At 40.9% G+C, this 12,413-nt stretch overlaps 1 protein-coding gene across 7 annotated transcripts in view; it reads left to right on the plus strand.

Annotated features, from left to right (window-relative positions):
- Positions 1 to 12,413, plus strand: part of BICD1 (BICD cargo adaptor 1) — a 172,327-nt gene that overhangs the window by 32,008 nt on the left and 127,906 nt on the right. The gene's annotated exons all lie outside the window — the stretch shown is intronic.

Consider the following 12,413-nt stretch of genomic DNA (forward strand, 5'->3'; position numbering starts at 1 on the left):
AAAATCTGATTTTTCTGTGGTGTGGAACAAGCCAATAATTACACACTGGAGAGGAACATGGATTATTTATTTCAGAGTTGTGCAATTCAAGGTGCTTGGTGGAATTCCACAAATGAAGCACATCAGCTATCAACATGTTTTACTACTTCTGCATTTTAGCAAGAAAAAACCAGTAATTATTAGGAGAGCTATGTAACTTGTAGCCAATGAAGAGTCTTTTATCAGTTAATGATTCTCTTGCTTCTCATGCTGGTTAGTCCACATGCTCAGTCTTTCACTCCCCTTGGGTTGGTGGTCCCAATCTCCCCCTGCTGGAATTACCTTTTATCCAGTTGGAGCTGATTTCAGGACAATTGCTTTCTTGGGTTTATCAATTTCTTCCTTATCTTGAGAATTCTGCCTGAAGACTTTGTGGCCCATAAATTCTGCATTCTTCCTGTCTGCTATCAGCGGGCATCCTTCTTCCCAAGGTTTGCTAACCTACCCCTAGGCCTGAGAGCACTGAAGCATATCAAGCCCTGAACTGTACCAAGGCAAGTCTTCAAACAAGTAATCTGTTTTTCTCACACTTGGAAGTCAGTTAGAGCTTGCTTGTTAGCTGCTGTTTCATGGATTAGATCTCCATTCTTGTTGATCAGGCTTGAAAGTATGCAACAATCAAACATCAAAGAACATCCTTTCTTAAGAAAAAAAATTTACATATTCCCCATCTTGCAATAGTGAAGGTTTTTTTCATTTATTACTTTTAAACTGAGTCTTCACCCTGGTTTTAATGACAAAACACAACTTCTTAAGCCTGAGCCTTGAAGATACAGCCAGGATATATCTGCAAGTACTTGTTTGCAGCAGCAGACTTGGGCACTTGTAAATATCTTAGGGGCTCAGCTATTTAAAGGTTTGACCTATCAATCTTTAAAACTCTGCCAGAAGTAGTTATGCCAGTGAATGTTTGGTCACAAAGGATGACAGTAAAATCCCAGTGTCCATCAGAGCAGTTGCTGCTGCTGTAACCAATTGTCTGCCCTTATGGAGGCAGAGGGGAACACCAGGGAGTGTCTGCTGGAATTTGTTGATATCCAGATCCCAGAAGGGAGAAATGGGGTCTGGGGACAGAGCCCCCACGAGCCTGGAGGAGGGTGGCTGGGAGCAAGGGCTGCATGTTGCTTCCTAGCCTGGCTCTCTGCACTGAAGCCCCCTGAGGAGGCAAAGCTTCTTGCTTTCTGGTTTTTACCTCAGTGCAAAAAAAGGAATGCTTGTGGCAGGGTGGGTGATGTGTGCACTTGCTGCTCATTCCCAAATAAGAGGCTAAGGGACAAATGTGCCGAGACCTCATGAGACAGATGCACAGAGAGTCAAGAATGAGTACCTTGAACTGATGGGAAATATTATTTCTGGGGATCAATGCTTTTGGGAGGGTTGAATGGGAAGCACAGGCTAGAGAGGAAGCATCTTAATTAGCTGTGGTTTTCGTAGCTTGTTGTTCAGTAGTTTTTGGCTCTTCCACAGTGCTGGATAACTTTCCAGCATCAGCCATTACAATAAGGAGTTCTTTACTGTGTGATATTTTAGGAGAATTTTAAGCAATATCAGAAATTAATGGCTCATCCCCACTTCTAATTTATACCCTCCACAAATTATATCTCATCTGTTATACTAGATAGTTTGCATTCTAGTCACCCTCTAAGATGCTTTGTTGTGTATCTGATCTGGGGGATAGATAATGATGATTTGTACCCACAGTTGTTAACACCTGTATCTTCCAGGCTGATCTGGAGGTGAAATCCAAGTTGTTTGGAAGAACACCTGATTGCTGCAGGAATTTTCTGATAAGGGTTTTGGAAAAAGGAAACCAGGTCTTGGTATCTGAAGGTTGAGCTGAAAATTTGATCCCAATCTTATCCACAGTGTATTTTTAAATCGTGTTGGAGTTGTTCACAAGGATTGCAATTGTAAATTTAAAAGCTCTAGTGCAAAAAGCTGTATGAAATTTGGTTCTCTGCCTCCCAGTCCTGTCCTAGGGCTGTTACCTGTAAATAACACCTGTAAAGGGAGAGATCAGCTGGAGAACCTCAGAATGCCACAGGCAGCACAGCACCTGTGTTCTCTGGAAAACTCCAGACACTTGCATTGTGTGATCATCTCCTGAGCTGGGGTTTCCTTGTGTGTGGTACCTGGATGAGCCTGGTGCTGCAGAGGAGGTGCTGGAGTGTGTCTGAGCTGCTCCTGTAGCCTTCTTCAGCTCAGTCTGCTCCACAGCAATCTCAGCTGTGCCAAAATAAACCCTGCTGAACCACCTTCAGCTGAACTCAGCAGTTCTGAAGGTTCTGAGGGTCTCTGGTAATGCTTGTTAGCTCTAAAAAGGATTTTGATTGCTTAGTGCTTTTACTGCCTTTGTGCTCTTAGCCTGCAAACCTTGCTGAAAGGACAGAGAGGGGGGTGATAGAGCTCAGTCAGTGAATTAATTTAGAAAATGCATCTTTGAGAATGCTGGCTGTCAGGGAAACCTCTGCCTTTTGGAAAAATCTCTTAGAAATCTCCAGGAATTGCCACATCAAGATGTTTCCACTCTAATTGTTCTGTCCACAGTTAAACCTCAGCTCTTGCAGAGCAGGTTTGCTCTTGGGCACTTTCATGGTCAGGAATCAGCCTGTCTGAAATTGGGTATTGTTCTATGCAGTAAGGAGAATTGTGGGCTTCAGTGGTCAGAAAACTTTTTGATTTAAACACATTTAATGATCCTGCTTGGATGTAATATTGTTGCTTTATTCTCTCTGTCAGCCTATGTCTTTTGATAATTCATAATGAAACATGGGATGCTTTGTAGCTTAGTATTTTTAAAGAGTATGTACCATAGCAAGAGCTTTTGTGTTGCAGTGATCCAGCTAGTAACAATCAATAAAACTTCCTGAGGTTTTTCCCAGCTCTCCTGAGACATTGAGCCTTTAAAAAACTCATTTATGGCTCCTTCTTCCATAATTCTTAATATAATGTGCTTTTCAATGAGTAAATTGTTGTTGTTGTGGCTATAAAATAAACTGATGAAACAATTCTTGAATTGTTGATCTGCACTTGGCTCCTCTTGGAGAAGTGATTTTGCTTCTCTGAACTGGAATATGGAATACCTGTCCATCAGAAAAGAGCAAGCCAGGAACCTTGGGGGTGGGATTTAGTTTACTGTTTAAATAGGAATATCTGCAATATTTGGGAGTTTGAATTTCAGGGTTTGATATACACCTTTAAACTAAAAGACAGAAAATATGATGAGCAACTTTTAAACGAAAAGACAGAAAACATGATGAGCAACTAAGAGGGAGAATCTAATTAATGCTAAATCTGAAGCATACTGCTGTGACTAATCCATCCAAGTTGTGCATGTTTGGGTTATTGTGAAGTGACCTTTACAGCATTTGAAGGGCAAAAAATATTTGTAAACAATAATTAAAGCTTTGTATTGTGATTTGGCAGACCCAATATACTTTTAGTTGTGCATTGACTTTCCCAAATGCACTACTTTCTGTGTTACCAGCCAAAAAACCCTTCCATGGCAAAATTTTCTCTGCTTCTTATTCCCTGTTTTCTGGAAAGTGGTCGTAGTTTTTTTCCAATTAAGATGGAATTGGGTAATTTTGTGTCAGGGATGGAAGGCTTGGTCCAAACAGGCTGAGGTTTGATGGTTTGCATTCAGTGCAGCTGGGTGTGGAACCCCAAAAGCCTTTTTGGGGGATGGATGTGTGGCAGGCAGAGTGGAAACTTCACAAGTTCCTCAGGGAGAGTCATGAGGTGCAGAAGGACCCTCTTCTTTCCCAACACCTCCTCCTCACAGAGCAGCCTGGGTGCAGCTGGATCCCGTCCTAGCCCCAGACTGAGTCAATGTTTGTATCTGAGGAGTTGTGCAGTATAATTGAACCTTTATACAAGTTTGTCCTGCAGGATTGAGGATGGCAAATCAAATACATTAATACAAATTATTTTAATTGAGTATGATAGTGATTAGACTAAAATATGTTAATCTGAATTGCAGAGCATCCTGCTGCAGTGTTGATACTCAGCAGGTGATGTGATCTGTTTGTGCATCTGTTCAATTATTTATTTAAGAATTGTAATAGCTGAAGGAAGCTTCTTAGAATTCCTCTGTTTTTCAGGAAGTGTGGCAAAGAAATTCCTACTAAGAAGCTAAACTTTATAAGTAGTCTTAAAAAATAAGTAATTTCACAGTGAGGGATGCTTATGCTTCTGGCATCAGCCATGTGTGCACTCTATATCCTGACCACAGCAGCATTATTGGATTTGGAAGCTGCAGAAAAAAGCTTAGAACTTCTAGTAGGTTTTCAAAGTAATGGTTGTGTTAGTAAGGCTGTAAGAAATGAGGTGAGCAAGGAAATGTGATAACTAGTAAGAGTAGAAGAACAAATGGTGAAAAGTAAAGAAGCTTTCCAAGGCAAGGAAGATGCTTGGTTCATCTGGCAATATTTTTTAGTGCTCTGGCAAAATCAGGAGCTGTGCTGTAGTCTTTACTGTAGACCGCCTTTGTGTGGCCTTGAATTTGATGTTACCTGAAATCCATGTAATATCTTTATAAGAATAGGTGAATTTATTAAATTGCATTCATTTAATAAAATTAAATATTCTAATATACCTAGGAAGTCTCAGAGTTTTTGATTTGTTGCGCTTTTTGTCATGTCCATAGATGAATTGGATAATGTTATGCTTAGACATGTAGTTCATTGGGGAATCCCATGATTTGTCTGAATAGGGACTTTTTAAAATGGGCTTTTAGGATAAAACATTCTTGCTTACAAGTATATGGTAAAGCCTGGGCAGAGAGCAAAGCATAGTTTGTGTTCTGGGTGTGGTTTTTTTAGTATTCTGGTTTGATGTTTTTTTTCTTTAGAGATATCTTAAAATACCTTTAGTTTACATTTCTGCCACAAATACACACAATTTGTGAAATTCCAGATTTGTCACTAGGTCTGTTCCTAGGCTTTCCAAGGGTATCGCAGCCACCTGCAAAAGAGCTATATACCTCAGAAAAAATGGCTTTATGTCGACACTAGAAGCACATTACCAAGAGACTTTAACCCTTTTTTTTTAAAATAAATTTTTGGTACTGTGCCTGTAACTTTTTCCTGTATGGAGAAGTGATAGGTGCAACTGTAGTGTGGCTGTCATAGAGGTGCAGTTTATGCTTCCACATTTCTTACTTAGGTTGAGCAGAAGCCTCCTGGAAAATGAGGTTCAATCATTTTATAGCCTTTGTGTTTAACACATCATGTTAAATGTATTTGTCCTGTCCTTTTGGCAGTGATAAATGGCTTATTGGATCAGAGGTCTGGGATAAATCAATAAGGAAACTTCTCCTTCAGAATTCATGTGTCTGCTAGTACCTGGAGGGATGTTACTGAGGATCAGAGATGAACTAAAGAGTTCTCTAACAACTGGCAATTTGCTCTTTTTATCAGATAAGCACATAAGAGTCATGGAGGAGTGAAAAAAACTTAAGCAATTTAGATATAGAATAGATAAGTAATCATTTCGTGTACCATCTATCCACGGGTGAGGCCTCTTGCATGGATCTAAAAGCAGAGGTTCAGTGGAGACTGGAAAATGTCTCATCCAAGCAATCACCTGTGTCAGCACCTCTTCCTGCACTCAGTAGCATGAATAATTGAGTTATTTGTAAATGTCAGTAAGAACTGCTTTCAAAGATTCCTTTACATTCACTTTCTACTCTTGGTACCTGGGCTTTCCTCCTGCCCCCCAAAAGGATTTACATACAGGTGATTCTTTGTTTCATGGTGGCACCATTGCAGAACCAGTGTTGTGGCGGAAGAAGTCCAGTGGCAGCAAAGTCCACTCCCATCCCTATTCCTCCAAATTTTGGTGCCCGTGGAGAGTTGTGGCTTCTCTCACAGCACCTTGTCTGTACATTGCTGCCCTGAATGATGTGCAGAGGATGTGTTGCTGTGTGCTTTTAGGGTGGTTTTATGTTGTTCACAACGATGGAATGCCACTGTAATTTTTATGAAAGGTTCAGTGTAGGGTGTCATTGGGGATTTAGGAGTATCTGCTGCCAGGCAGAAGTAGGGATATTTAATCCCTTTCATGTTTGTGCTTCTCAGTTTCCTGCTCTGACTTTGCAAAACATGGTTTATCTTTGCTGCTCAGAACAGCTCAGGGCTGTGGGAGCCAAAGCTCTCCTAAGCCAAGGGTGGCTGATGTGAAGGAATTCTGGGGAATGGAGGGACTCACTGACACTGCTGCTTCTGGGGGGAGCTTGCTTTTGGGTCAGCAGTGCTGGTGTTCCTGAGGGAAGGGGAAAAGAAGCAGAGAAACTCATTTAGGAACAATTCAGGGCTGAGGGATGCCAGTCCTATCTCTAAAGCAGCAGGAGGGTAGTGACTTGGTGGTGAGGCAGTTGAGTGTGATCATGAGCTCTTCTCATTGTAACATGTGCCATTGCACTGAAAATGTATTCCCAGGCTTTTGGAAGTAGGAGGAAATATTAAATTAAAGGGAAAATATTAAAGCCAGCTTGTGTTACTCAAGTAAGGACTGCCTGGTGAGGTGCTTGTTGGGCATGGGGGTGGTGGTGGGCATGACAAGGTGTTTGGACAGGTTCCTGGGAAGGGAAGAGGAGCACTCAGTGGTAAAGGCATCTTGCCTGTGTTCATGGTGCAATGAATCCAGAGGTTCTGGAAACAAACCCTCAGCCCTGCTCTGTGTAGCTCCTGTGTTGTCCCTTATCAGGAACTAGGTAGGAAACAGAAGGGAATGATGGAACCCAATGAAGTGCTACTTAAACATGCACAGAGGCAAACAAAATCAACTTATTTTGATACATTTCTGCATTAATCCTGGCAAAAAAAGAACTAAAATCTAAAATGCACAACTAAATGCTTTTCCTTAAAAGAGGGTACTGATATAAAATGCATCTTAAATGTAGCAGGAGGGTGACAAATGCTGGGATAATGCCATGTCAAAGTACAGAGAGAGCTGGAGTAGGTTGAGCTGGCAGAGAAGTTGTGCTGTATTTTGAAGTTTAAAGTCAAATCAGATCAGCAGCCTGCTATAGGTAACAGAAAAAAATCCCAGTGAGTTCAGGCATAGAAAAGAAAAAACTTGGTAATAGGATTGTGTTATTACCATTAGTGCTGTGGAGGAAAATGAGGGAGACTGTGAAGGGTTGGGGCACAACAGCTGTGTCATATTGGAATGAGATGCTGCAAATAGGCTTTAAACACTGTCAGTGGCAGCTGCACAGATGAACTAGGGAGGGGATTTGAAAGGGGAGAGGCAGCATCTGGTTCCTGAGCATGCAGAGCAATTTCAAAATGTCACAGTAAAGCTGCCCTGTGGTAGCAGCTACAGGGTGCATAAATTCAGCATCTCTGCAGGGGCAACAGAAGTGAGAAGACTCCCCACTAGAAGGTGAAGACAACTCTGAGAGAGCAGAAAAGGAGAATATTTGCTGTGGGGGTTGATTTTTGGTTAGTGGTGTTTGTTTTTTGGTTGGTTGTTTTGGTTTTTCTAAACAAATACTGAAAGAGTAGTTAAGGGTCAAATCTTTGTAGTGGTTTAAAGACAGAGCAGGAACTTCCAAGGAAAATACTTTATCTAACAGACCCTTTTCTGTGATGTGCATATCTGTTGTTTTTTTCAAACAAATCCAAAGAAGTAAGTTACAACAGTAAAAACAAATTATTTTATCCCTTTTGTCATCCCAGTGGAGAATGTGGGAGTTTTAAATGCCCTGAAATCTCCCCTGTGTGAGGGAGGCAGGTACCAAAGGATTTTACTTGGTGCCTGTAGAAAAGGTGACTGGAGGAATAACATAACTAAAATAGATTATGACATGTCATCACTTCAGTGTGGTGTGCCTTGAAGGATAAAAAAAATGACTTGTGATATGTAGCTGCTCACTTTAATATGATTCATTTAGTATGATTTTGCACTTTCAGAAGACTGAAAGGATGGTAAAGGGCAAGAGGGAGGCAGTTTCCAGGGAGCCCAGAAAGGCCATTGTTCTTATCTGGGAGATGGAGTTTACTTTTAATTACAGAATTCACCTTTGGGTGAACATAATAGATGGCAGAATAGTCAGTATGGCTTTTGCAACACCAAGGCTTGCCCTATTTATTTATTGGAGTTCTTTGAAGTATGTGGTGCACATGTGAACAAAGGTAATTGTCAGCTGAGGTGATATATTGGGATTTTCCATAGGTAGTTCACAAAATCACCCACCACACTTCATAAAAATAAAAAATTAAAAAAACCCCAACATTACAATGAACCAGCAAGGTACATCTTCAAATGAATTAATAATGGATGAAGAAAGACAGAATGTAGGTATCAGTAAAATGGGCAAATCTCATGGTGGAAATCAAGCCCCAGTGAAGGGCTGCAGAGGTCTGTGCTGGAGAGTGTGCAGCTCGATGTATTGATGGGTAACTTGGAAAAGACAGGGAACAGTGAAGTGAAAGAGCTGCTGATGATACCCAAGCATGCAGGGCAGTCAGATGGGACCTGTCTGAGAAATTGCAGACAGGCTTTATGAGGCTGAGCAACTGGGCAGCAGAAGGTCGCAGGAAAATCAATGTATTGATTAAACTGCCAGTTTACCTTCAGCAGTAATGCCTTAAGATTGTAAGAGACATTCCTATGAAAACAGCCTTTCAGTAGTGGGCAAAACTCCACCCCAAAGCTGAAATCAAGGGTGGTCATCTCTAAAATGACACAGTCTAACTGGAGGAGATGTGGACATGAGCAACAGGGGAGATTAAAGCAAAGAATGGCTCCTGAAAGTCCCAGGATGAACTACAGTACAATTTTTCTGGAAATTCCTGTCCCAGGCTGGACAGGAGCTGCAGTGACAGATGTGATGGAGGTCTGTGGCTGCCAGGCAGGGGATGCCTGCAGAGTGGGTGCTGCTGTGCTCTCCAGCACTGGACTGGCAGCATCCAGTGTAGCTGCTTGGCTGCAGGTTTGAAGCTCAGGGAAGAAAGGCTTTTCTGCCACTGCACAGGGTAGTTGGGCTGTGTAGCTGTCACATGGCCCTCTGCACTGCTTCACACAGTGACAGAATTGGTTTCAGGAACATCTACTGAAGGCTCTTAAATAGGGAAAGGGTATTTCTGGCTCAAAGCTTAGAGTGTGTTCTGAGGACCTGGTACTGCATGCTTTGCCTCTTCATGAGCAGATTCCCTGGGGCTCTGCTGTTGCTGGCTGTTGGAGAGCAAAAGGGGGCTCTTGCCTGGCTTGTACAGCCTTTCATACCTCACTGAAAACAGAAAACAAGGGAATGTATGACAAATACCTTGAATTACACTGCTGTTCTGTAGACCTTGTGGTTTACAGTAGTAATTGCCAGCAAATCCTCTTGCCATCCCTTACATTTCTAGGGCTACTTTTAGAGCTGCTGCCTTGAAAGAAACAGGGGAGAGCTCTGCTTTTTTATAGATAAAGCAGGTAGGGCTCTGCATCCAGCTTATTTGGCCTCAGCAAACAGTAGACAGGATCATTGGTGACTGAAAAGGGAATTTAAGTCTTCTTTCTTTTGGGTTTTTTTTGAGTTGTGTACTAGGTTGGCTTTTCGGAATCCCTGATCTGACAGCACAGTTCCATGCATCCCACTGATGATGGAGCTGTGGGAGGCAGGGGGAAGAGAAAGGAGCAGGATCAGGGAAGGCTCTTCATGGAAGCAGCTTGAGCTTGGCTTATTCTGTTAAGCTGAACCCCTTGGCCTGCTTGTGGAAAGTGCAAACACAATCTTTGCTCAAAAGTTGTATTTATTCAATCAAAATGGCTTTGATTTTTGAAAACGAGTATGAAATAACAAACAGGGTTTCTTTAATCTATGTGAACCTGTTGGCTACTGGCTTAGCTTACATTAGCAAATAATATCTCTAAAACATGGCTAAAAAACCCCCACATTATAATTAATGACAAGAAGTTTTACAATGGGAGTTTTAGAAGAAGTAATTTTTTGGTTAGGTTGCAAACACTTTGTCTGTATTGCCACAGGGCTCAGAAGCTTCAGAAAAACTTCTTTAGAAATCTTTTATGAGAAATCTTTTATGCCCGTTCTTTGAGAATGTGACCTAGCAACCGTTTAAAGAGCTGGACTCTTTAAATTATTTCTATTTTGGATGTTTGCAGAGCAGAACAGAAGAATAAGGCTGGCACCAGGAAATATAGGAAGAGACAGGCCCTTTACTTCATACAGAATAGGTCAGTGTTCCCCACTGCCCTGGGGTAACTCTGGGTGCCCCAGAATATCAGCTGCAGGGAGGATGAGGGTGTGAAATGTGCATCTCCCAGAAAGTGAGGTGTGGAGGTGTTTGAGGGTCCCCAGGATGAGGGAAGAGATGAGAATCTTCACTCCATATTTCAGAAGGCTGATTTATTATTTTATAATATGTATTATTTTAAAAGAAAATGATATATTAAAACTACACTGGAGAAAGGAGACATCAGAAAGGTAGCAAAGAAAGGAATCAATAATAAAATCTTGTGACTGCTCACAGCCTTGACACAGGTGGTTGTCATTGGTCATCAAGTAAAAACAATTCACATGCTGGGTAAACAGTTCTCCAAATCACATTCCAAAGTAGCAAAACATGGAGAAGCTGAAGCTTCTCAGGAGAAAAGATCCTGGCAAAAGGATTTTTCATGACATATGTGAGTGACAGTGAAGTGGCTGGGAAGCAGAGAAGCTCATCTGAGGATGGGTACTGGGTAATGGGAGCTCAGTGGTGAGCTTAAAGAAAAGTTGTGTCATAGTCAAGATGGACAGAAATGACACACTGAGCAATGTAGCAAAGGCTTTTTTATTGCTGCCTCTTCTCCTTTATTATACATTCCCTACCTAAATGTGTTTCTTGACAAAGTGTGCAATTAAATCATTGGTCAATAAAAAATTCATTGTGTTCATTGGTACAAAGCAATCTGCATGAATGTATTGGGCAAGCATTTACAAAAATCCTGAAGGCATGAGTTAGTTTTGTTTCCCTAACTGCAAATATCCCTTGCTTATCTCTGTTCTCTTGGTTCCCATGTGAATGACCTTGTCTTCTTCCTTTCAGTGGTAAACATGAATTTTTATCTATCTCATCTTCTGCTAATTTGGCTCACAGACCAGCTGTCAGCCCCCTCCTCCCAAAGTTGCATGATTTGCTGAACCTCATAGTGCTTAGCATTAAATAATTTGCATTAAATAATGCAAATATTGCCAGCAGCTCATTAGGAATGGTGCTGTATGAAATCCTGTTTTTATAGCAAAGTGTTTTCCAGTATGGCATTGAAAAGCAAGTTGTCATCCCTCAAACATGTGGTAGAAGTTTTATCCTGCTCATATGGCACATGGGAATTCTAGGTGTTGGAAAGTGGCCTGTTACAAGGGTATGTATGTGCAAAATGGACATGTTAAAAACCCTATTTTTGAACTAAATTCATCACCATAATCAAAATAGTATGTATCTCTTCAAAAGCAGAACTTTCAAAGTAATGTGTAAATGCTGATAGCATTTACTTAAAGGTAGTGCCAGTAATGGAGACCTACAGAAGGAAATATTAATTGTCCAGATTTAAAATAATCATTATAGTAATTCATGATGTTAATGTTCTTAGTAGCTAATGCTTGACATATAATCAGCTTTGTAGTGGTTTTTCACTACTTCTTCTAGCCTAATTCTGTGTATGTTTAATTGAGCTAACATGGCTAATTCAATTTCTTTTATCAACTCTACCCATGGCAAAGGTCTGTGAAGCTCTTTACATTGTTGAGCTGGAATGTGAGGGAGACTTTTCCCTTTCCATAAACTCATGCTTTCCTTTACTACTGCAAGGTGCCCTGAAACACATTACTTGTGCTGCAAAGTACATCTTGATTGAATTACACTGCTGACATTTCTGCCTATCTAAGCTCTCTTGCTCCTTTTAGGTTGTCCTGTGAAACTGCTAGAAACGTTTTCAGGTTTTGCTTTTTGCTTCCCCTTGAAATTGTGATTTTAAAAAAAAAATATTATTAGTCTGGGTGCATGTAAAATGGGGAAAAGAAAATCTAAGTACAGTGTGGCAGCAACTAGCTGATCCCTTGAAAGGTTGGAAGCAATGGAAGCTCTGAGGAATTAAAAAGCAGGAGTGAAGACTGGTACTGCAGTAGAGGGATTTTTTAAAGTTATTTTTTAAGTTAGACTTAAACTTCCTTTACTAGAGAAATGCTGTGACTCAGCTTCATTAATCATGAAGGATTGAATTTGTTTATAGAATCTTCTTGAAAAAAGGTTCTCTTTCATAAGTGACTTTATTTTCATCTAGGTGTGCTGCTCTCATGACCCAGACAATCCTTTGTACAAAATATTCCAATTATTTTTCTTTTTCTGTGCTCACTTCAGTGAAAAAGAAATGGACTCTGA

This window comes from Ammospiza caudacuta, chromosome 5, assembly GCF_027887145.1.
Source record: "Ammospiza caudacuta isolate bAmmCau1 chromosome 5, bAmmCau1.pri, whole genome shotgun sequence".
Classification (NCBI taxonomy): Eukaryota; Metazoa; Chordata; class Aves; order Passeriformes; family Passerellidae; genus Ammospiza; species Ammospiza caudacuta.